At 42.2% G+C, this 26,447-nt stretch overlaps 1 protein-coding gene and 1 long non-coding RNA gene across 5 annotated transcripts in view; both read right to left on the minus strand.

Moving 5' to 3' along the window:
- The window catches only part of LSAMP (limbic system associated membrane protein), a 1,003,852-nt gene that overhangs the window by 467,397 nt on the left and 510,008 nt on the right, over positions 1 to 26,447 (minus strand). The window lies entirely within an intron of this gene.
- Positions 1,656 to 26,447, minus strand: part of LOC135409197 (uncharacterized) — a 29,427-nt gene continuing 4,635 nt past the window's right edge. Inside the window, exons 2-3 of the long non-coding RNA XR_010428088.1 lie at positions 2,239 to 2,352; positions 1,656 to 1,830 (exon numbers count right to left, since the gene is read on the minus strand). This is a non-coding gene — a long non-coding RNA (uncharacterized LOC135409197). The remainder of the gene's footprint in view (positions 1,831 to 2,238; positions 2,353 to 26,447) is intronic.

Here is a 26,447-nt window from a genome sequence, read left to right on the forward strand (position 1 = left end):
GCAAAGCATTATTTCCCATCTACCCTTACATCAGGACTTTTCTGCAAGTGCTTGTAGGAGAAGAGGGAGACAGATCATTCAAAGACAGATTCAGAACTCCTTCTTCCCCTGGAAACTGTGCAGAAACCTAAATGTATTTTTGAAGACTATTCAAAAGATTATGAAATATTCTGCCAAAATTTAGTTTTCCCAGAATTTCAAGTGTTTTTTGAGCTGAAACTCTATTGCAAACCTTGTCCACCAATTCTTCCCACTAGCAAAAAGCAATGTATCTTGCAAATTCCATATGGCAATACTATTCTACCAAGAAATGGAATTTTTTCCCCTGTTATGACCTAATTTCCAAAATCCTTGAGGCAATTTTCAGCCTGATAGTGGCAGATGCTGCACATTAGACGACAGTGTTTTGAAGTCAGGATATTTACCTGGATCATAGTATTTATGCTGTTCTCTAGTTTCCTGTGCAATATCCATCATCATGTTATTCAAGCACTCTTGGTATCACTGTGTTGATATAAGCAGGACTGATAACACTCATTAGAGCTTATAAACCACCATCACACCTTTTTGCAGAATGTGACAAAACATAAAGCAAGCAATAGTTTCTTCTCTAAGTCTCAAAATACAGTAGTTTTGAAGTACCAGGTTAGGATATAGTAAATAATCTTACTGGAAAATGGCAGGCCTTTAGTAAACATGGAGTGAGGTACTTTCATTAAGTAATCTTCTAAGGATCTTCTACAGATAGTGACAGAAAGAGAAACATCATTTATTTTGACATTTTCTATAGGCTTTAGTCTTCCTCTGAAAGGGTTAGATGGTGGATTGAGGTTTGGAGACAGCTAGGCCAGCAATCCGTAACTGAGTTGTGGCTCGAGGTGTAACTAATTTATGTCCAGAGGCATGACAAGTCTAGATGCTCCTATTCTGGCTCCCTTTTCTCCTTTGCTGGTTTATAAGGCAGGAAGGTGATTGTGGCCTTAGCCAAAATCATGGGAAAGTGGCAGCCTTTGCGTCAAACGCCACAGAACATTTACCATCCCTGGTTCTTCAAAGAGCCATCCCAGCTTTCTTAGGCTCCCAGCTGCTAAGGTGCCTTTTAAGCTGATGACACAGCTACTGAGCAGCAGATCAGAGCCAAAAGCATGGACAGCACCTGGGATAAGAGGGCAAGCAGGAAAGAAAAGTAGCTCTGTTCCAAAACGAAGACGAGTCTCACTGTACCAACTTTGTGTCTCCACTTTCACACACCAGCCACCATATGTGGGAAGCTTAATGCTGAGAGGGAGGATGGTGAGAAGGCTTATCAGCCTTTCATCTCTCCCCCTTACAAGCACCATCCCTGCTGCTGTTTATGCCTCCCAACCCCAGGGACCAAAGCGCCTATTAGACTCATCATCCTCCCTCTGCGGATGTTCCCCCTGAGAGGTTCATTAGGCCTTGCTGCCTGACAGCAGGCAGTCAGAGAACCAGGTGGCCACCTTCTTTTGCAATGCCAATGTTATTTCCAAGGGGTTAGACTTGCTAGGAAGAAGCTTTTAAATTCCCTGCTTCCCAGACACAGGGAGGGCTCCATAAAACCCTCCTCGCACAGATGGATTGAAGAAAGGCATTAAAATTGGTACATTCTCTGCAGGAGTTCATTACCAGAGGGAAAAGAGAAGTGTGAATCCTTTAGTGTCTGTCAACAAGCTTAGGAAAGCAGTTTCCGCAGCCCTTCCTATCCCAGGATCACAAAGAACTTCACTTGCATCGCTCGAATATACTCCACTGCATCATGTAACAGTATGATCGTGCTGTAGATGGAGATGAGCCTGGTGTCCATTCACCCTTGAAAAAGAAAAAATGGAAGCAGGGAGGACTAGTTTAAACTTCATTGCTGCTACTCTTCCCGCTTCTCAGTCACTCCGTAACTCAATACAATATTATCTTTCTTTTCAAACTTCAAATCTATTTTATAACCATAGTTAGACTTTATTGAGTGGCTTGAATTTTTGGGCACAGTATAGAAAGGAACGAACATTTCTGGCAGAAAAGATATCAATGAGGAAGTAATGGAAAGAAATCTGAAGGGAAGGACTTCAACAGCCACTTCAAGATGCAACTTAAAATACTGAACCTATCACCACTCAGTCCTACTTTTTCCTACCTACACACAGACTTGCTATGGGCACTTCCTCATGCGTCCGCTATCATGGGTTATAAGGGAGATATCTTTGTTAGGTAAGGAAAAATTACCTTTCCACCTTGTATTGAAGGAGGCTTCAAGAGCTCAGTGACTGCTCTCTGCACTTTCTTCTTTGTACCAGTATGCGTAATTTGGCTCTTGTTAGGTGTGACTGCTCTTCCTTTCTAGACCATGGAGAGAGAATGGGAATGGGTAAGGTAGCTGACTTTTAAGGGGGGCTTCTCTGCGATGAATTAAAAACCTCACAATAATAAAACAGTATAATTATATAATAGCATTTTTCTAATCTGCTATTTTCAATAGAAACTTTATTTATAGAGCAGCCATTTAACACAGAAGTGTGGGAGTCGCAGCAGCATTTCAATTGAATGTCAGGAAGAACACTGGTTTGTAGTTAAGTGACAAGAAGAGAAGAGCTGGATGTTAGGCTGAGAAACAAGATGACCTCGGGCAAGTCATTATACCTCCCTCTGCCTCACTTTCCCATTCTGTTAAGCTGAGATTTAAACAATTACCTGGCCTGCCAAGTGTAATCAGTATGTAAAGAGCTCTAAAGTGGACACACACTCAACTGATCCTCACACAATCACCAGCACTCTTAGGAACAGGCAAGAGGGAGGTAGCAAGATTCAGTTGCAGGCTGTCTTCCACTGCAAGCATTGGATATTCTTGGGAATCGTAAAGACTGTGTGCTTAGATACATCCATAGCTTCCTCATGCTCCTGTTAGATCAGGACTAACATGATGACATGGAACAGCTAACTGCAGACAGGTATAAGAGCCAGAAAGATCACAAGGCCAAAATCAGGACATCAGAAGCAGAGAATCATGGGAACCACCATTTAAACGACAAAAATTGCACTTCAGAAGCACGTAGCCTGCAAAAAAAACCAGACTGAGAATCTAACACCCTTTTGGATAGGGTGGGTGCAAGGCCATACCCTATTGGGTAGCCGTGCTGCACTGATTGATATCAATATGGGAGATTAAAAGTACCTTTCTGCTTCTGCTATATATATTCATCTAGGCAACATGAACAGAGGAAGAGTACAGATATCAGCAGTGCAGCCTACTCATGCACACACACAGTTCTGCAGCACATACAGTAAATATGACACATCAGTCGGGAAGTCAAAGAATTTTGGGGACAGAGTACAGGCAGCAGATCAAGAGCTCACAGAAAAAAACCTTACACCTGGGCACAGAAAAGACATGCATACTTCAGGGAGTTCCTCCTGCTCCCATTGAAAAATGTGCTGTTGACATCATTTATGCTCCTTGGAGTAAACACCAGCTTCCCTTGAAAGACAGAGGGACCACATGGGAATATGGGCTGGTTGATGGAAGCTGTTTGTCCTCTGTGGGTGCAAAATATCCTAGTATCACAGAATACACCTAATTGAAAAGGACCCATCAGGATCATCAAGCCCAGCTCCTGGCCCTATGCAAGACACCCCAAAAATCACACCATGTGCCTGAGAGTGTTGTCCAAATGCTTCTTGAACTCAGACAGGCTTGGCACTGTGACCAGTCCCCTGGGAAGCCTGTTGCAGTGCTCAACCACCCTCTGGGTGAAAAACCTTTTCCTGATATCCAACCTAAACCTCCCTTGACTCAACTTCATGCTGTTTCCTCAAGTCCTGTCACTGGTCACCAGAGAGAAGAGATCAGTTCCTGCCCATCCTCTTCCCCTCATGAGGAAGTTGTAACTGTAATGAGGTCTCCCCTCAGTCTCCTCTTCTCCAGGCTGAACAAACCAAATAACCTCAGCTGCTCCTCATATGGCTTCCCCTTCAGACCCTTCACCAACTTTGTGGCCCTCCTTTGGATGCTGTCTAATTGCTTAATGTCATTTTTATGTTGTGGTGCCCAAAACCGCACACAGGACTCAAGGTGAGGCTGCCCCAGTGCAGAGCAGAGTGGGACAATCCTCTCCCTTGACTGGCTGGCAATGCCCTGCCTGATGCCCCCCAGGACAGGGTTGGCCCTCCTGGCTGCCAGGGCACTGCTGACATATTCAACTTGCTGTCAACCAGGACCCCCAGGTCCCTTTCCATGGCACTGCTCTCCAGCCTCTCATTCCTCAGTTTATACACACAACCAGGGTTGCCCTGTCCCAGGTGCAGAATCTGGCACTTGCCCTTATTAAACTTCATATAGTTGGTGACTGCCCATCTCTCTAATTAGTCTAGGTCTCATCCCGGTGAGTTGTGAAGATCAGGAAGCAGGAAATCAGGGATACAAGCACATAAAGTCATGATGTGGCTGTAGCCTGGCTAGATGACATACGATGGACTCAGGAGTGGGGTATGTTATAGACAGCTTGGGAGCAGGAATTTAAGAAGTACGAGCTGCAGGGCAAAATCCAAGGGAGAAGTTCTTTATAGCTATACCAGATAGATTACTTGAAGAGAAGCATGCTCTGAATTCAAAGGAAACTGAGATAATATCAGTAACTCAAGGCCTATGCATGCAGAATTCAGTATAAAGTGAGTTTCTTCCATTATTTTCCTGCAGAAATAAAGTTGCAGGCACTTCTGGTTGCTGAAAGACTTAAAAACACATGGATAAGATGAGGTACAACAGAACTGTGCCTATGATTGGAAAGACTGTGCAATCAACGTATAATTAACCTGTGAAACTTGTTGCCAGAGGATATTATAGAGGAAAACAGATTAGCAAGATTCAGAAAAGGATTAGACCTTACAAGAATAGCATCTGCAGCTAGGCTTGCTAAAATAAAAACCATATGGGTTATTAGTCTTCTCACTTCAGGGTATAAAATGATCGCAAGTTGGGGTCAGAAAGCAATGTCTCCCTATTATGTAGCATTGTAAAACAGGGCACACCAGGGGGTTGTTACGAGTCTATCTAAAGCATCCTGCACTGGCAATGGTTAGGACAGAATACTGGACTAGATGGGCCATTAGTTTGATACAGATGAGCAATTTCTTATACCATTCTGTCCTCATTTCCTGGGAGAATTCCACTCCCCAAACTGATATGCACTCCAAGCAATTGAAATTCAAGTGTAAACATGTTATTGCTTGAGCAATTTGTGGGCATACAAAGATACAGACTAGCACTTAGACCCCAAATAGACGCGCCTTGTGGACTAAGAGATTTTTTTATTATAGCTTTGTGATGACCACCTACAGACTTGATGGTTGTCATTCAGCTGGTCAGCGTCAGTGGAGGCGCAACCAAAATCCCTCTTGCACAGGCTCTCAGTTTGAAAGCAGTAGAGAAATCCCCTGAATGTAGGATGGATCCTACACCATTTGCAGCTGCTTAGTTTGCCTACCCCACGGGAGAAAGAACCAGGATGCAGCAAAACAAGGCAAAGGACAGACTAACATTCTGTTTTTTCTGATGTTGCTGAGGTTTTTCCTTTCCATGTCTTATGTGGGTAGGAGCCACGCTCTTCCCCTGGCTCCCTGCTGCATAGCAAGTTAAGCAAAGAATGTCCCTCTATCCTACTGCCTCAGACAGGAACAAGACTGGGAGAGAAAAAGGTGAGAGGTGGCAGGTGTGGTGAGGCAAGAGCAGAAGGTATGCAGAGAGGCAGTAGGGTAGGTGTCAGGAGGTGAGGAAAAGAGCAGGACTACAAACAAGTGGCACTAGTGTGTGAAGCAGAGGGGTAGGGGATGCAGTGAAGGAAGAAGGAGTTTCTAAGGACACAGAGAGTGCAGGTGGATGACTGTATGATCAACCACAAGGTCACATAGTGCAGCAGCAAAGGCTAACATCCATGGGGTGCAGACAGACAGGCAGGCAAACACAAGCAGAAGGGGAAGGTCGAGTGGGAAGGAAGGAAAACACTCTTCTTCCTACTCAAAGCCACAACCAAAAGCAAAGCAAAATTTCAGTGACGACAGAGGTGAAAATGTTTGATCGTAGGTGGGGACACTGTGCCAGTGATGCTGAGAAAGTGCATTTATACAGGCACCTGCTTAAAAATAGGTGGCATTGCCATTACACTGCTTGGAATTTGAGCAGCATAGAGTGAGTGCTTCATGTCTAGCAGGTGTGCAAGAAGCAGAGTAAATCTCCTCAGCCCCCCTTTCCATGCCCAGAACAAACTATTTCAGCATTAAAATGGGATTTAAGACTATCGGACTAGGAACAAAGACAACTTTGGGTGGTGAACTATTTATACCATCCTAGACATATGTAGTATGCACACAAATTTTAATGGGATAGGCTCTGCCTTTCACATGAGCTTGTAACTCCTGAATTTCACTTTCTGATTCTACTCCCAGTCACTTCAAATGCCTTTGTGAAGAGTTTAGAGCCCTTTATCTCCTATCTCCTCTAACACTGGCCATAGCCTTTTACAGCAGAAACCATATTTTTGGGACATGTCTAGTACAACAGGGACTGGACCCTTGTAGAGATCATTCAGTTTTCTGAATAATACAGTTAAATGTTTTCCACCTGCACCACCAACATCTCTCAGCCCCTGACTCGAAGGTCATGTGTCCACTCTGCATCAGATAGCCTGATCTTCAGAGACTGCATTTACTCTCATAAAGGTCAAACTAGTAACACAGCTATTTCCCCTCAGAATTTTCTGTGATCCTGTGTTACCTCTGCAATCGAGAAGTCATTTCTCCCTCTCGTCTGAACTCTGGCCTATCAGACTTGGCAGTTGTCTCTTGACTTACAGTGACCAGCCCCTGGAAGGTTCCTCTCAGTCTTGAAAAGGTCGGGTGCACATAAACTCTCACACAAACACATGTCCACAGAAACACACACAGATGCCAGGATTCACAGATGCACACACAGCTTCCTAGCTTCTCACTGCTGTTTTCAGCAAGGACCACTCAAAGTGTTTAGCCTGACATGCTGTGATGATGATGTAAACGGGAAAAGAAAAGCCCTTCACCTGTGAAACTAATTAATAGTCAACAAACTTGCTTCAAGGTAGGAGAGCTGGCACTGAAGGCGAGAGGCTGTCCCGGGGAGTGGCAGGAGCCAGGCACAGCTGCTAGGTGGCAGCAGCCATTCACTCAGCACAAAGCTGAGGCTCTCCAAGGTGGCTGCTGGGTTTAATTCTCTGAGAATTTGATGCTCATCAAAGTGAGCCACTGTTATAGCCCCCACTACAGCAAAACTGCTCAAGGCCGCTGCTGTCACTGCCTGTGATGGGAGCATACATAAGCATGAAAAGAAAGCCATCCTGACTGTTAAGGAACACCACAACTGGGGTTGTGGCTTTTTAAGGGGATGAAGCTGGACAGACACCTTGTGATGATGTAGATGAAATCTGCCTTATCAGTAGGCAGAGAGGCTGTGTCCTCCTCCACAGCTATTTCAGGGCCCTTTATCACCCCCCCATCAAGTCAAATGCTTATCTTCCAAGGGCTTTTCAAACACCACTTAATTAGTCTTCCCAAACCTATGAACAAAACAGCGGACCCAGAGCCTTGCATTTGCTGTAGCAAATGAGAATGAAACTCTGCGAAGGGCCCCAATTACAGTAACCTCCACTGCAGCACGTGGGAAGTGCTGCAGCAGATTTAGGGGCACTTTTAAGGATGCCAGTTGAATATTATAACCTCGTTATTCATATAATTAATACTGCAACTACTACTGAATTCCATGTGTTATTTATAGAAGCATTATGTTCCAGTTATTTTCTGCAGCTCTTGTCTCTTTGACATGCAATAGATTTTCTTATGAAGACTGTAGGCCTGCATCACTGAGGACTCATGGGAAAGGCAGATTTCCAGCAGAATGTGGTTAAATATTCTGGTCCATTTAGCAATGAGGTGCTGTTGAACACAGCTTGAAAACTGAAGGACGGAGATTCAAACTACACCAAGTCAGAAAGCTTTTACAATATCCATTTTCTTGCTGCCAGCTACCACAGCCAGCAGTTATGGATAAACCTTGACTCTTCATGCTTTTTCCTGGCATGAAGAGCAGGCAAGCAGTAAAAAATACTGACATCAAAATCAAGTAATTAGGTTTCAGGGTTAACATCACACACAAATGACTGGAGGTACGTCAACTCTCCCTCAATGAAACTAGTTTGGGCAGATATTGTGTTGATTGTTCGTGCTTGGGAAGTTTTCTATGCAATTACAAGAAAAAGAGTGGGTTTTCAGGAAGAAATACCATCCTTTTTTTTCTCTGCAGATGGGGAGAAAGGGCTCTTGGCCTCTGCAGGGAATTTAGCAAGCTAAGTATGAAGGTGGCGTAAGTGTCGTTTGTGTCTGCTCCACTTAACTAGAATGGTCAAACTTACTCTGAGCTTCTAAATCTTCAAATAACAATACAAAATGAACACAGGAAGGTTAGGTGCTGTCCTTCTTCCCTGGCCTAGAAGCAGGAAATGTTCCCAGAGATGTTCACTTGAGCCCTTTGAAGTATGGAGGAAATTGGATTAAAATTATGACTCATATTGCCAGAACAAGGACTGAAATCAAGCTCTTAGCCCTTCTTATCCATAGTAGTTAAGAGTTAACTCCTTCTCGTGAAGTTTTGCACCACTCCAACTAGCACCTTCTAAACCCAACTTCCCAAAGAGGCAGCTAACCCGACATCCAAGCAGTGTGGACAGAAAGCAGGTCCATGCCATGTGGTCTACCCCCTAGCTCTCTTCTGTTTAGCAGGATAAGACACAAAGACTCCTTTTCTGAGTGTTTGCTTTAATAGTGATGCTGGTGGAGGCTGCCCTGCCACTTCAAAGGCCCTTGAGAAAAAAGGCCTTTAAAGAAAGCGCATTTTCCTTCAGAAAATGGGGAAAACACTTGCCAAGCCCTAAGACAGGAGTGAGTTTTAAGACCCTCTTATCCTTGTTGTTAACCCGGGCATTTTAACAACATGTTAACCCTTGTTGTTAACCTCCATGCACTCCTGTAGGTGAATGACATTTTGGGCTCCTTAACCTCCCCCATACACAGAAAACTTTGTACGGGGCTTCAGGCTTGTGCAGGATCAGGGCAGAGGAAAATGTTCATTTGCAGACATTTCAGTTTTGCAGAGGAAATTCCCTTGCAAAAAGCCATCAGTCTGCTCCTCTGCAAAGTGGTGGAAACCACTCCCTGTCCCCATGCTCATTAAAGATATTGTGAGGTGCCATTCCTTGAGGACTGCCTGAATGTAATTGGTTTATTCTGACTCACTGCCTCCAGGGAGACTGCTCACTTTGTCTGTTTTACTCTACTCGCTGCTCGCCTGTCCTTCCACTTCAGGATAAACTTATAATTCAGGTCAAAGCAAAAGTTCACTTAGCAGCACTTAGTAGCACCTAATATGTCAGGCTTTCAAGCTGCAGGTCAGACCTACAGGTTAAAAAAAGCTACAGGTAAAAATAATATTAAACAAAACTTAGGAAAATGGTTCCCATGGAGCTGTAGAGATCTTGCCTAGATCTCTGAAATCACCAAGCTATGAGAGTAGCAATCCCGGGTTCATACAAGAACATTGGCTTCCTCCACTGTAGTTCTCTTCCCACAAACCTGGCAGCAACCCACACACAGTTCTGCATGTGTGAGACACAGAACAGGTCTAGCCACACCCCTGCCATCAGGTGCTTTGCTAGTTACTGCTTTCTCAACCAGAAACATTTTCGACATTTCATCCATCAGATTTGATGATGCTATGATCACAGGTACTGTCTTATCTCTCTGCGCACATCCCTTATCACCAAATCCTCAAAATCAGTCTGGAAAACTGGTGCCTGATCCTCTGTGCATCTGTTTTGGTGTAGGCAAACAAAGCTCTTTCACTTCCCTCTCTTCCCCCAGTCTTTTCCCAAAACCAGCATGCTGAGGTTTGCTGCCAATTCAAATGTAGATGCCAGGCTGATGTGTTACCTTACTGAAACAGCTAACTGCAATGTGAAAGAGAATTCCTCCACTAAACTCCTGTCTAGTTGGCTAAACAGTACCTGATCTATGTAGATATAGTTGCTGTCTGTTCCTAAGACCTGCAGTTAGTTCCTAGTGAGCCTGCTGGTTAATTGTCTCCACCCAGTCTGGACTGTTTAATTTATAAATTACATTAAATAAAACTAAAATCCTGTTGGGGCTACTAATATATCATTCATTAAATATTATGTAAAACAGCAGAGATACATATTTTCTGTTAAGCTCAGACACGTTACTAACTCCCTGTAGAGATCATGTGTGATATCTCTGGATGCAGGCATGCTGCCTAGATCCCCCCTGAGGACAACTCATCCATCCTCCCACCATCTGTCGGCATGCTGGGGTTCCTCCGTCACACCTAGGCAGCTAGCTCTGGGCTGTGGATTCTGCACTGTGGCTCCAACACTCGAAGTTAAATGGGCCTTAGTGCCCTCTCTGAGACACTGGAGAGGAGCTTGCACGCCTGGATTTCTAAGTTTCCGACTTCTTCACACCACAAACTTGACGCAAAGTCCCTGGAGTGTCATTAAACCCACACTCTGAACAGATTAGAGATGCATCTACATTTGTCCTTCCCAGCATTCCCCTGAAGGATAAGTTTCATGAAAAGGCAGAAACTTTACAAAGTGAAGTGGAGCTCATCTCTGTCTATTTCAGGTAACCTCTCCATCCTGTCAAACAGCTTGTCTGTCATAAAAGAACAAATGGAGTGGTGCAGGAGTAATGGGAAGCAGAGAAATAAAAACATCTAAACTGTGGGCAGGAAGTTTCTGTTGTTATTTCTGAATGCGTTTAGCATAGAGACATATTGTACATTTAGCGTAAGTCCCCGGGACCCTAATGAGCTCCTAATGTACCCCATACTTCAAGGGTTTTCCAAAGAGGCCAGTAACTTAGCAACAGCAGCAAATCCTTGACAGGAATAATCAGTATTTGTGCTGCAGCTTTAGGTTTCCCCTCTTCTCTCCCACTAAGTGGAAAGTGATTTGCCTGGGATTTCTTCTCTGCTCTGTCAGTAAAAACCTGCTACCAGCAGCTTGCATGGAGCAGAGTTCTTGGAGCGTGGAGCAACCAAGATTCCCCTGTGAACAGTTTTGTTGCATTGTGAGGGTACAGAGGTGGTTCCCTAGGGATGCCACAAGCAAGCCAGGGCTGGGGAAAACAGTGATTTTCACAATAGCAAACTAGACAGTCACCAGGGCCAGTGGTGGTTCCTCGGGGATACCAGCTAGAAGGTGATGAGCAATGACAGTTCTTTGCTGCATTCATGGCTCTCAGCTGCAGGAAACTGAATCACCAAACTCCAAAGACACTCTGTTACAAATACAAAGCAAATATTGATAGCTTACTGTATTTCTAGAGGCCATATGAGACAGCGGGCTCCAGAGGAACATGAGGTCCTTCTGAGGCAGGCTCTTCACTCTTCCCAATGGGGTGTCATTTGACACCACCATGCATAAAGCATATGCCTCCCCTGCCCACATCTCCTGCCTGTATCCATTGCCTTTTTGCTAGTTGTAGGCATGGCACTGGTTTTGGAAGGAGACTGCTTTACATCTTAAGCAAGGAACACGAACAGGCAGCAGTATGCTAGCTGTATAAGAGAATAACCCATTTTATTAACACTAAGAAATCTCCAAAATGGTAACCTGATGTGCAAAAGTCAAAGGAGTTGTCCAGTATCACAGAAGGCCTGAATAGGAGACAATCTATTTTGAAATAATATCTGTATGTCCTATTAATGTTCCTTAGTAGTTACACTGTAAAAATACATGGGATGAACAACCAGTTTTCAGCTAAAAATCGCCAAACAACTGTTCTAGACCTTGGCTAGTACACTTCCAGCAACCAAAGTACCACCAGTTCTGGAGGTCCAAGTGTAACCAGAATTTTACAGACACAGCATATCAATGTTTTTTTTCTCCCCAGCATTGAAAGGAGGAAAGGTTGATAGTGAAAAAAAAATTTATCACGGACTTCTTGACCCAGCAGTGGCCTTTGAAATGTTGAAGAATGGTAAACTCAGTCTAAGAAAGCCTGATATATAAAAAACACAGCATCACACCCATATCTCTTGCATTTGTAGCAAGAGAAGTGGACTAGGCTTATACACTCACCTTGTGAATTTTAGAGAAGTCAGTGGAATAAGCAAAATTTCAACTACTTATTGCCAACCAATCTTATTTACAAAATATCAACTGACTGAGCATGGAAAATGAATGAAGAAATCTTTGCCAGGAGGAGGAAAAGACTTTTTTTTTTTAGGTGGTCGTCCAGGCAGTAAATTGGAAGAATATTGTGGGCTAACTCAGGTGAAACACCACTGAAAAAAAAAACCAAACCAAAATTCCTCTACATTCAAAGTATGCTCACTGAGGTACAAAAGCAAGCTTCCCACCACACAGATCTGAAACTCAGCACAGCACAGACACACCAATGGGCTGCAGCACTCAGTTGATGGGATCTCCTGCACTGTGTTGAACAAACTCACCCCAACACTGTGAAGCAACAAGACAGGTCCAAGGCAATATAAAGGATTAAATCTGCTATTTTAAGTAAAGTGGGTGTTCAAAATCCACTACATTATTTCAATTACTCCAAACTGTCATCACAAACTCACAGGCAAAGGAGGGGCACGTGGAAACTCTTGACCCCTGAGAGAAACCTACTGGAATTGCAGGAAAGTATCACAGTGATTTGTCCTTCCTTGTTTTTCATTACACATATGGCAAGGCAAAGCAAGTCCGAGACCTGCCCACATTGTAACTTTGGCCTACAGCATCACTCAGTTAGGTCTCCACGAAGCATGAGAGAATCATTAACGGCCTTGCTTTCTCTCACAGTCAACCTGGCTTTACCCAACCAGAAATGTCTGCAGGAAAAATCTGAAAAAGCCATTAATGGGGATAATGATGCTTACCTCCTGTATAAAGTGCTTGGAGATTCATGCGATGGAAAATGCTGTTTCAGGTAGGTATTTATTAAATACTTATAGTTTCTTGTATTGAGGATCCATACTACAGTCCTACACTTGGACCTAATTCCCTCTACCATCAGAGACTAACCTCTATAGGCTGCATTAAACAAGTCTATACTGTATGGTTTAAAATCTATGGCTGTCACATCTATCCTGCACATCAGATGTAGATCTAAATAGTCCGTGCCCACACCTTCACAAGCAATGATCTTTTTGCACTTGTCTTTCAGAATATGTCACCTCATGTTATGGAACGAGACAAACAAATCATAGTTCTCAGGTGAAATCCAGACCCCCTTAAAGTCAAAGGCTAGGTCTTTTTGATGTAAATAGGGACAGTATTACATTCTCTGCCTGAAATTCTCTTTGATCTGAAAAAGCACAGTTTGGGTTTTTTTATGTCTGACTTACAGAGTTGAAGGAGTCCTAGAGCTAAGCGATGAAACAGTGCTAAGAAGTTGTGGGGCTGTTGTCACCTGGGACCAGCTGCCCCAATTTTGTTAACCAGATAATCTGCTTATTTGACGTTTCTGGGGCCTCAATACACTGTCTCATGATACATCTCTTCCTCCTTCTTGAATAAAGTTCAGTAAAACATTTGACCTTTTCCAGCCTTTGGAGTTTCATTGTTGTTTTAGAAGGGAAAGCAAAGCATGGAAAAACATCTGCTGAAGAAAGAATTCTCTCATTTGGATAACACACTCCCATTTATTGTAAAGAAAACAGGCTCAGAAGGGCCTGCACCTGTGATTTCCAATTCATGATTTAGTGCTTTAGAAGTGACTTCATTCCTGAAAGTACAAGCATCTCCCCAGAACAAGATGATAAATCAGAAAGGACCATAGGGGATCAGTTGGCAAATCATGACCCCATGAGGAAACTGAAGTTCCTTGTCCAGTTTCTATCAAAAATGACAATGAATTCAGAAGGTTTCACCCTAGACCCTTCACAAAACCTGCTGTGTAGCTCAGCATAAATTTCAGTCACTAATCAGGCGGCACACAAGCCTGCAATATTAAAAAGAAAGTTGAAATCACAGCAGAAAACCCAAGCAAGAATGGGTGAAGGGACTGGGGAAGGACAACTTGTTAGAGTAGGCCGTGCCACAGTGTTGGCATTAAGGTGTATTTAGCAGAGCTGTATGCATGCATGAAACTCTCACTTTGCTTGCCTTTAGTCTGCAGTGGCTGTCTCTCACTTTTTACGAGCACTAGAATTCACTAAGCCCAGAGAGATAAAACTGGTGAATTAAAAAGCAGTTCTCTTTGTTTGGTTTTAAGGCAGGGTATAAAACACAGGTCTTGCTGAAGCATTATGCTTCTTGCTGCTTTGTAGGCAGCCACATTAGTCTCAGTACCTTTCAGATATCTGCCATCAAACTAATTACCTGCCTAACGGGAACTGAAATAGATTTCCATTCTCCTGATGTGTAGGAAGGCGAGGAAGCATATGCAACATGGAGGAGGGCATGGGGACTACATCAGATGGGAGAGTCCTAGAAAAGGACCCTAAATGCAAGAACCTTTAGGGGCAACATGGGAGGCCCGAACCTAAAATAAACACCTGATAACTCTGCTGGTTTGGCAGCAATTAAAGACCTAAAAGTAAGATGTGAAGTTCTGCTTGAGTTCTCAAGCATCCTGCTGCCTGAATCCAAGATTTTGCTCAAGGACCATCTTTAGCATTAATCCTGTAGTTAGATATATTACACAAAAATTCCTAAGATTCTAATGCTCTTACAGTAGGACACTTCTTGAAACTGGAGTTATATCAATAAAATGGATCATTATTGCAATTAATTTCACTGAAATAAAATTGAAACAGAATGTAACATCAAATTCCCATCTGCTCACCACAAAGAGCTAGGCCAGTCCTAAAACAAAACTAAAAATAAATACCTGCTTATAGGCTGAGACAGCCTTTATTACAAAGAGGGTGAAGGGAAGGTGGGGGAAAAAAGAGAGTAGAACATACTCTTGAAATGCCATGATATTCTCGCTCCATCCCAGTTCGTTTGCCAAACCATATTCTTCAGATGAGAAGGATTATTTTCCATTTTGTTGCTTCACGATTAAATGGAACAAGAGCCTTTGCTCTCATTGGTTAATTAGAAATACCCTCTACGTAGATGTATCTTTTTCCAGTCCCTTGCTTCTTAGCAAATAGAAAATCTATTTTGGCTTTCCTGCATTGACCCTTTAATTGAACTAACATGGGTTTTGTTACTGTTCTTTGTTTTTAAATAAGCAATTTTGTACTTGCAAATTTTAATTTCCCACATGGCAAAACACTTCTGAATATTGCCAAATCCCAGGCACTGGGGCTAGAGAAAGTACATCTCTGCTTTCCTACACCCAATTAAAAAAAAAGTTATCATCAAGCATCCCCCCTGAGTGGCCCTTTGCCATGACATTCTGTTGGTTTCACGTGAGAGATCATGTTGATGTACTATGTTAATCCTGTCATTAATTCTATTATTAAAGTTATAGAGTTGTGAGATTAGGAACCTTATACCTATATAAAGCCCAGACAATTTCTCTCTTTCTCTCTCTCCCTCTCCAAAAAAAGGAGAGGAGAATCTTATTTGTATGTAGACTATTTATACTAGGCTTGCAGAATTCTACTCAACACTTACTGGAAGAATATTCCTTATTGATAGAGTATTAGATGGGGAATTTTTGACTGTGTATTATCTTCACCATGATGGTGCAGAGGGAGAAATCTCTGAGACCCTAGTTGGCAATTTTTTTAATGACGGTTTTATGTGTTTATTACTCTTGTTTTTTTGCCAGGTTTGTTAGGCAGGGAGTAGGTAACAACTTGCAATCTTGTCCACTGGCATGTATACACACATTAATGGGCCAGATGGAGCTGCAGTGATTTTAGCAGCTGAAGGTCTGGACTATTATGTTTATACAGGTTAGGGGAGAGAGGAAACAGATAACTAATTTAATATAACTTCAGAGCCAGAATCTTCACTAAATTGGACATAGGATTCAAAGTGAAGAAGAAAGAGAAAATCTGGCTCATTTTCTTGGCTCTGCCACTGATCTAGTTTGTAATTGTAAGCAATTATATTTACCCCATCTGCAATACGATTCTAATGTTTCTCACTGCCTCTGTACAGAGGTCTGAGATGGAGATGCATAAATGATTTCTCAAATTTACTTGACATTTATTTTCATAAAACTTCAGATACGTAAGCTGCACCTTCCATGTGTTTCTTTTTTATGCTTGACAGTGTGCTTATTTTATTTCTCTTGTATGCTTGCCTGTAATAATTAACAGATTTTAGGAGTAAATGATATTCTCTTTGAAATGCAGATTGTAATAAATTCACCTGCATTTTGCATTACATTTTAAGCAAAAGATTTGGATTTTTTTATTTTTCCTTTGAAATTATTACTGTAGAATTTCACCAGCTATTTGCTAGAGTAACAAACACAGATTCATATTAAGTGTGCATGGTTTCTGGTATCTTGCCAACCTTTTTGTCCTTTTTGTATGAAGCACAGACTAATTTGAGGCTTACATGTAATTTGTTATCAAACTATATCAATAAACTGTAGTTAGTTTCTATATGTAAAGAATATAGCAATATATCCAGAGTAAAGCAAGCCAGTATTAACTATTTTTTTTTTAAATTGCTAGAAATATTCTGTTTCTCTGTGTGTTCTGAATCACAGCTTTCAATCCGGTTACCCAATACATATTGCCCAGGTCATCTGCAATCACAGGTGTCCACAATTTCTTACCTTCCCCTTATTACTACTTTCAACAAATCAATGAAACTTCATTCAAAACTTGTCCTTGCTTCTGGCCCCTGTCCCTGATCCTCCAGACATTGAGAGAGTAGAAGGAGAGGGAGCGAGAGAGAGGGATGGTCCTTCTGTGTTATGGATTGCAACCATTAAGCCTACGGCAAATTTGAAGCAGCCTGAAATAACTTGTACTCATTGCATGAAAAACTGCTTCTCTTTATGACAATTTTCTGAATGTGCATGTTGATTTAACTCAAAGACTGCTGTTTCCAGGAAGGGAAAAGTAATACAGTAGATTAGGTGGTTTAACCTCAAATACTAAAGGATTATGCTTGGTTCTGGCTGACCCCAACTCATTCCAGTTCTACTGAACTTCTTTAAGAATAATAAAATCTTTAGCACTAAAGACCCATCACCAAAAAAGCAAAATGCAGTTAATCAAAAAGCAGAAGATAACTTTCTTGATAAAAGGAACATAGTCCAAAATCTGTCAGAAAAGAGGCCTTCCTAAGTCCCCTTTATAAGACTCATGACTTCTGGTTAGACAGATATATATATACAAACAGCTCATGAATTACAATTTTTTTCCTCAAATTATTTTCTTCACTTGTATAAATGCACAGCATTTTTGCCTGAAGTGGCTATGACATCACTGCGAGTTTTCCAAATAATCATTACTAATACAAAGGGCACTATAGCCCAGGGCCGGGTTTAATATTTGTAAAATCAGCAGCTCTGTCAGCAAGAAGTTGACACGTGAAATTTGGTACCGAACAAATACTGGAGATATCAGAAACGGAAAAGAAACACAAGTTTTAGAAGGTGGCCAGTCATACCCAGGCAGTTTTTCATCCTCTTTAACAACAGTCTTCTGCCATAAGAAACTGCAGTAAGTCAGGGAAGCCCAGTGTATATTGATTATATTAAATGTTGATAGTAAAATTACAGTGGAATACATGTATAAGGAACAATGCCAAGCTACGGGGCCAGACTTTTTGAAAGCAAAGGCCAACAGTGACATGGATGGTAACAGGGGCAAGGCTTTACCTGTGTCTGTAATGAGCTCATTTTGTAATTTATCTGCAAAACATACACGCTTTTAAGTATAATGGCCATTATAATATCTCTTCATCTATGATGCATTGTTCAGATACTTTTCTCAAAAGCAACGTTCATTAAGCTGTTTGTCTGAAATAGCCAGAATACTGAACAGCTGCAAGATCCCACACATTTGTCAAAGCTCATAGAAAAATATGAATGTCTTAACGTTGTGTTATTTGAGAATTGATATGTTATTATACTGTCTTTAAGGTCTTTATTATAATGCATGTGTTCAAGAAAGGAGACTTAAAATTAAATAGTCATTCTTAATTTGGGGATTTCATCTAAGCTAAGCTGTAAAATACTAAACTGAGCAAACGCTGCCATTTCCTTCAGTGATCATTTAGGTGGATGTAATTTATATGCTTGTGTTTTTATGTGCATGAATAGTGGGTGACATGAGCTCTCTTGAAACAAAACAAGAACAAGAAATCCCGAGAAAGCTATAAGGTTCAAAAACGAAAAACAAAAACCAAACAAAAACCAACAAAACCCCTAACAACCAAAAAACCCAAACCCCAGTCCCCTACTTTTTTATCCTCTTGATATTTTTCTAGCTGCCTCCCTTGACTCTGCATTGTGCAGACTGCATTCATTCTGCGTTCTTATCAGATGCCATATACATTATATTGCCACTTATAACTGTTTCCTGACCAAGTTAAAACAACATATCAGCGTGAAATGGGGTTTCCGCCAAAAAAGCTCATATAAACAAGTTATTCCAACCTACAGAGGTGCCCTTGAAACTGCTAAACTTCTAGTCCTTGGTACCACATCACTCAGACCTACACCCTTAGTAATGAGAGTACTTGCCATTCTCCGTGCATTTCTGTTAGTATAGTTTTGGAGAAACAGATTCAGTTCACACCTCCCTTCTGAATCTTCAATATTTATTTTGATTCTTTACGTTAATAAATAAATAAAATCCAGAGCCTTACTTGCAGTATAAAACAGCACAATTCACTGCTGGGGTATAGAATTGATGTACTAGATATTTCTCATTTATTAGCTTCATTTCTTTGCCTAGTCTCCTGCAGTAATGTTATTATTTCCCATGAGGGTCACATGAGATTTTTTCCTCTTGCTTGCTTTGTACGTGTCTTTCTGTGTGTGCTTATTTATTTAATAGGCATTTTCCGCCTTTATCTACTGCTTTATCTACCCATTTGATCTGAATACATTGGCTATGTGTGGCCTGTGCAACCAGGTCTGCTCTTAATGGTGTATTTACACGAGGTTTTCACACAATACCAAAGAGATCCATAACCAAAGTGATTTAGAAGATGATTTCAATGTTTCTTTCCCCAGAACTGCTCTCCCTTTCTCAACAAGTAGGAAATGGCACTGAAGGGAAAGGATTTGCTTGCAAGTCTGCTGTAAAAGCACTTTTCTCTCCTTCAAAGAAATCTCCCTGAGAGACAAGAATTAAACCAGGTTCTCAGAACAGGTACTTATTTTAAGAATAGGCTTTCCTGGGTCCTGTCAAAAACATGGTACTAGTTTATGGACTGTCTTTATGACCTACAGCCCCCTCCCTTATCTATTCTACTCTCAGGAAACATAGGTACCCTGTGAGTAGCAGCAGCTCTTCTCTCTCCTGGCCCTGTCCTGGAGGGTAATGGGGCAAGCTGAGCATGGCCGAAGTCCAGCCATCCCACCTCACTGCTCCCACTGTGGGGGACTGGGACACAGGCCCAAGTGCAACTTGACCAAAACTTGGTATTGCAGCTACCGTGGTGGCACCAGTCCCTTCAAATCTGGCACTGTGAAACAATTGTGGTGACACAAAATCACTGGCAAATCTGGCCAAGTGCTGAAGGGCAGCATTAAAGGAGACCAAGTCAAGACTCCAATGTTCTCTCTATTAACAAAACTTCCCCACTTCTGCCCTCTCACCACACCCCATATGAGTGCAATGGACAATACAAATTATTAATGGCTTTATTTAGTTTTGTTTGCCATAGGGGCCATGGGGAGCAAATGGGTTTATAGTTTTTTACAGAATTGACACATCCTCATACAGTTCTGAAACTGGCATATGAATGTGGTGAATGCCACCAAGACTCAGTCAACTCAACCACAACAGCAAAACCCCTGCTTGGATACCACTCTGCTTTATGTGGCTGAAGACTCAAGTTTTGACAAGACTTAAAGCAGGGCTGTCTGGAAAGCTTTTATAGCAGAATCTTTGCTGCAACCTTGCTGAAAAGGTCAAGTGCTTTTTCTTTACCTCCTTGCCTTTCAGAGGCACTCAGGTCTAAAACACTGAGATCTCCATTTTAACTTTCTACTTGCCTCATTTAGTAACATCACGCCTTTTGTCAACTCAGGAAATTCTTTTGTTTTCAATAATGAAGGAAGACTTAAAAACAAAAGCTAATCTCAACCCTGAACACAACCAAGATATTCTCAAGGGAGTCTTCTATCCTTTTTAATCTAGGAGAAGAAATGAAAATAGCAAACATACCAGCCTAACAGAATTTAATGGAAATAACCAGTCTAAATAACATTTTGCCCTCTTTCCTATTTCACAGGAAGCATTCGGTCAGTCAAAAGAAACGCTTAGTGTTTACAGATAATGCCAGCAAGATCTCCAAACTCACCCCTCCTCCATGTGAGAGCCGCTAATCAAAGTCAGCTCCTCCAGGAAAAGCAGGCATCTGATCACCCCATTGCAGCTGGAAACTGCAGCAAACTTTCTTTATGGAACTGCTACCCACTGCCCACAGTTCTCCTCAGCATATGGCAATTGAGACTGACTTTTTCTGGTTACAGTCTTCAAACCATTGCAGAGAGACCACCAGCCAGGCATTGTCTCCCCGCCTCATGGGTTGGGAGGAAGAGAAGTGGTTAGATCATGGAAAATATATGGGCATCCACCTTCTACATAGATGCCTGACACTGATTAGCTTCACCCAATATCTTTTCAGCCTGTAGGAATCTAGAGAGCCTTCTTCTGAGGTACTTTATCAGTAACTGTCAATAAACTCTGAAAGGAAATGTAAGCTCACTTCTGAGAGTTACCTCTGACAATTTTTTCCTACTCCAGGTTTGAACAAGTCACCTGCAGGAAAATCTAAGCAGTCTATTATCAGTCTCCTGACACACATAACTCTTTAACTGCCACTTCTACCAACAGGTTATATTATGGTCTTTACATATCTTTAGGTCCTTTAGAAATAATAGAAGGAAGCACAAGTTAGACCCATTTTTCCAGGCCTGTAGGAAAAGATTTCATCACTGCAATTCCTGTAATGAATTTTGTTTTCTGCAAGAATGCTGCTGTTGAACACTTTTTCTCAGTGTGGCCAGGGGCCCTCACTAATTACGAAGCTGTTCTTCGACTCCTCAAAGCTCTTCCTTTCCAGCCCTAGGAAGAGATTATCAGCAATTCATGGAGAGAAAAAGAACCCTATCCTATATATCCCCACTATTTATTTAGTTCTTCACCAACTATTTGCATATCCAACTTTTTACGTGACATGCCAGATAACAAAGGCAAGCCAGAAGGGAAGAATGTATGATAGTATTTGCTAGCACGTTGTCTTTTATTTCCTTTAGCCTCATGAGGCAGCTGTACGGCACATTAGAGAGAGTTTTACACAAATGGCCTTTCTTGCAGGAGGGGTTTCTTTGAGCCTGTCTTGGAGTTCACATTGCAGACCAGATCGAAAGATGTTTTCCTCCATTTTAATAGAGAAATCTGAGACAGATTGTATCAGGAAAGAAAGGTAGTAAAGGAAAGACTGAGAGGTTACTTGGCAATTAGGCAATCTTGATTATTTCCTTCTTGTCTTGCTAAATCTTTCAGCTGACTATTGGGTGGAAATGATTTTCTATTCTATTTGACACTGGCTTCACAGCTAATTTGGTTTCCATCTATCTGCCTAATCCATTTTATCTATCAGTTCTAATTCAGTCCTATCCCCGCTTTTTATTTGCATGCTTCCAATATGCGTAAACAACAATAATTATATTTTCTTCTTATATGGGAAAAAAAACCACTTGGTTTTCAGGTGAGAGGCATAAAAGTAAGAGCAAAGATGCTCTTACATTACACTTTCTCTCTTGTAGGGAGGTCACACAAAGAAGCAGGTACTACCTCTGATGAGGCAAGAATTTAGTAACCTTTTCTTCATGCACCAGAGAACCCCAGAATACAAGTAATCCAAGTCACTGGGACTGCTGTGTCATCTGTGTCACTCTACCTGATCAAGCGTATAATGCAGCTACACACGGAAGTGATACAGCCTCACGGAGAAGTTAGTAGCTCTCCTAGGGATTTGAACGTCAGATCAAAGCCTTTGAAATGGGCCATGTGTCCAAGGGACAGATGGAGAAGATAGTGGCAGATAATGGCAATGTGTCCCTCGATAGCTGTTTTCCTGAGCAGGTCTGCTGCCAAGTTCTCAACCAATGGGCGCTTCTTCAGTTGTGAGGGCTCCAGAGAGGGAAACTGCAGTCCCCGTGGTGTACCCATGACAGAACCATGAATCACAGTGCAGGCAACTCACGCATCTGAACAAGTATTTCTCATCATCACAGAAAAAGTATTCCTGCCAACACACTCACTGAACTTTCTACACAGAAGCCATGTCTATACTATATTGCTCTAAAAGAAGCATCAAGCTTCAGGGCAGAAAAATTTCAAGTGCGTAGTCAAAACCCTGCTGTAACCAACAGTGTGCTCTTCCATGGCCTTGGAAACCCTGTGGCTCACAACGTACATGGGAGCCAGGATCACCAGGCTCTTATTGAGCATCTGCTATTGCTGCAGCACATCTGCCATTAATAACCAACTACATATGAATCACTTCCTCCCTTTGGTGTGAGAAGAAACCTGAGGTCCTCAGTTTGGAATTGGTAGCAGCAAAAGGTATTGCATTGAGGCTTTGATTCATAATTAAGTAAGCCTTGAGACTCATCTGGGAATTTTGCCAGACAACTTTACACATTAGAACAGGAACTTTAAGAAACTCATTTATGGTGTCACCCTGAAAACTAGTAGCATCTCCAGGATGCAGGGTCCCAGAGCAGGAGCTTTTCTTCTGTAGAATGACTTCTTTCTTATAATAGTAGCTAGCTACTGCAAGGGACACTTAGACAAATTAGATCACAGAAAAAGCAAGAAGATTAAATTATTCCCATCTATTGCCATGTTGACTTCAGTGCATTGCTGAGAACATCAGGAGGGGAAATGCTGTGGCGATTCTTTCCCCATCCCTTGATAACATGTTTTTGAGATGTCTTCCTTTCTTCTTCAGACCCCTAACTCCTTAAATGCTCTCTCTCTGTTTTGCTGGGGCTGCTGCCTTCGTTAGAAAGATTTTCAGCTTTGATTAATTATTGAGCCTGTACTGCTGAGGGCTTTCTATTCTCCAGTTCTCATTACTGATGCCTTGCAGCCTGTGTGCTTCACTGGTCCCATTGCAGGATTTGATGGATGCACCCGTGAAGTTTTCCTGCCTGAAAAGCCAGTCTTGCCTTTTGCTGATTTTGTTTGGTGGGCAGGGAATTTCGCTCTTGGCTACAGTGAGCAGTAAAGCATACGCACTGGGCACAGTATTATTGTTATTATTATGGTGGAAGCAGCATGAAATTCTTGCTTCTTTGCTTTCTGCATATTTCCCCTTCAAATCTGTTTCAAAAATTCTCCCCAACGGCCATTTTATTCTCAAAGTTGCTGCATCTTCTTACAGAAGATTCACCAATACATTGCTCTCTCATGGGAGACCAATATTCTTTCTGGTTGTTTGCTTTAATCTGGAATGAAAAGCTATGCATAGCGAAAATATGTTTTGTTTTGTTTTGTTTATACTCCTTGTGCTTGGCTGCATAATCATTGCTAGGGTTGACCGAAATATTTTTCTTTGTTTTGATGAAATAAAACTCTTATCTGTGATAACTCAAGACATGGGTCTGATGCACTATGAAAGAGGTAGTCCAAAGGGAGAGCAGAGCCCATAGGAGGGAACAAGCATGTGGTAGGTTCCGTGTCACAGCTTCCATGAGGGCCTGAAGAGGTTCAGAGATTTAGAAACTGAACCTGAAGCAAGTAAAATTCTTTCAAATTTTGAGAGTCTGACTTTGCCAATACTCCTAATTGAAAGACAAATTCCTTGAGGCTGACTTACTTGCCCTGACTGAGTAGAAAGATGAGTGCTCAAATGCTTGCATTTTCCATAAGGGACGTCTTGTGTTTGTAATCAGCTTATTATTAAATGTAATCCATCCCACGATGTTATTTCAAAGGTAAGGCACAGCTGATAGTGGTTTGTGCTTCTAATGATTTTGTCCTCTGCCCAATCATAGCAGTAGTCCACAGGATGTTACCTTACTTATCCCTCAGCAAGCAACACAGACTGCTCATGATCAGCCTGGCTCGTTTGTGAGACAAATCAACCAACATCTATCTCAACACCTCCCTCACACAGTCCCGAACCCATCAAGACATCAGACAGCTAGCTTTGTTTGGAGATCAGGGATGTGATTTAGCCTCAGCATACTAATCATCACGAACAAGTTAGATTAGATATAAAGACGAATTTTTTTGTAATGAGTGTGATAAAACACTGGAACAAGCTACCGAGAGAGGTGGTGGAGGCCTCGTCCCTGGCAACATTCAAGGTCAGGTTGAACCGGGCTCTGAGGAGCCTGATCTGGTTGAAGATGGCTCTGCTTATTGCAGGGGAGTTGATCTAGAAGATCTTTAAAGGTCCCTTCAAACCCAAACTGTTCTGATTCTATGTAATGAGATATTTTTCATTCTGTTCCAGCACTAATGTGCATCTTAATCCCTGTTAGCTCTGTGTTCAGGCACCATGAAGAAAAAAGTTGTAGTCAGGATCTGGCCGATTTGAGAGTACCCAGCCCCAGTACAGCCCTGGGATGAACAGACAGGACCCTGGGAAAGGGTCTAGGGTGGCTTAAGACTTGGCTGGGACATGCAGGCTGGGCTCAGGATCAGTCCTGGTGGGGGTACCCAGGAAGAGACATAGCCCTGTGATGGCTGGGCAAAGCCACTGTGAGGGAGCTGGGCTGCAGCCAGGCTGGGACATTCGCTGCAGGTTGGAGGTCTGGATTAACAATGTGCACAGCCAGGCATGGCTACCCCTGAACTAGAGACAAGCACTCTTCATGTGACGTAGGTCAGGCAGTGGCTAAATGGTTAAGGTTCAGTTTAAAAACAGCTTCTACGGGAAAGGACACTGGTCCTGTAGAAGCCACTGACAGTGTTTTCTGAGGTACTCTGTCTAAGGCCACCAAAAGAAGTGGGGCCATCCTTGCCTGCACAATCTCAAAGCTGGCACTGAGCTCTAGCAGCCAGACCTCTGTGAGGAGGGATGCTATCAGAATCCCCTTCAATCTCTTCCTGCCTCTACCCTTTGTTAGAAAGGTCCTGGAGCAACTGTCTGTGGCCAGCTTGAAAAACTCATACATCTTTCACTTTGCGGCAACAATGGGAACAAGAAAAGAATTAGATGAAAGACTAAAATAAATAGCTTTGACACAGATAATCAGTTGGCTGTGCTTCACTATCAGCTGAAGTTGTGTAACTCTGTGGGGATAATCTTAGCAAATACAAGGGACTGAAGCCCAATTGAACTACCACTGTGGATCAGGTTGTTACCCCAAGGACAGGAAAATACACATAGACAGGCAGTGTTTGGTGACTTCTTAGCCACAGCAAGTCATTAGCCCAGGTAGATGACATACATACAGTCAGAGAGAGGAGTGGGCCCTAGTATCCCCTCACACAGGGGGATATATCCCACATGTACATGGACTCCTTTCTTTCCTTACTATTTCTCAATTCAAGTATTTCCTCACCATAATTATCTTGTCTGCTTTTAACTCATCCTGGACTCTGAAAACAGCTTATCAGAACCAACTTACAGTAAAGTCAGAGAGGGTGGTTAGGTTGTGTTTTGTTTCCAAGGCAGAAAAGGAGTATTATTAAAACATCACAAATGCCAAAGATCAGCTCTGATACAGCACATATCTAGTCTTCCTCCCAGCACTTGCTAAGATTGTACATGGGAAGAGCAAGAAAACTACAGACAGCAGTAAATCCATGATAATTTAATCATGGGTCTGATCCTTCATAATATTTGCATCAACATTATTTACTCCAACACTCCAGCACACACCATAAGCCTAACACAACACACACACTGCCTAGCTGCAAACACCTGAAACATGGGCTTATCTATGCATACTGTAAGTACAGCCTGATGGATGTGGAGAACCGCAGCTGTCAGAACACATGGGAAGCAGGTTCCACACAAAGGGAAAATCTCTGTCAATCAAAGTAAATTTCCTCATTTGTACCTTGACACATTTGGAGCAAGGCAAGCCAGTATGGTTCACCATAAACATAAACACTACCCTTTGAACAGGCTTATAGGTCTGCACATAAATGGCTCCTCTTCAGTCCAGGAGGGATTGGAGCCCTGAGGATTCTTCCCCAGAGTAAAAGGTCTGAAAATTCCCTGCCACCACCATTTCTGTGCTAAAGCAGGATGCCCATATCCTGTAAC

The sequence above is a fragment of the Pseudopipra pipra genome, chromosome 2 (assembly GCF_036250125.1).
Source record: "Pseudopipra pipra isolate bDixPip1 chromosome 2, bDixPip1.hap1, whole genome shotgun sequence".
Classification (NCBI taxonomy): domain Eukaryota; kingdom Metazoa; phylum Chordata; class Aves; order Passeriformes; family Pipridae; genus Pseudopipra; species Pseudopipra pipra.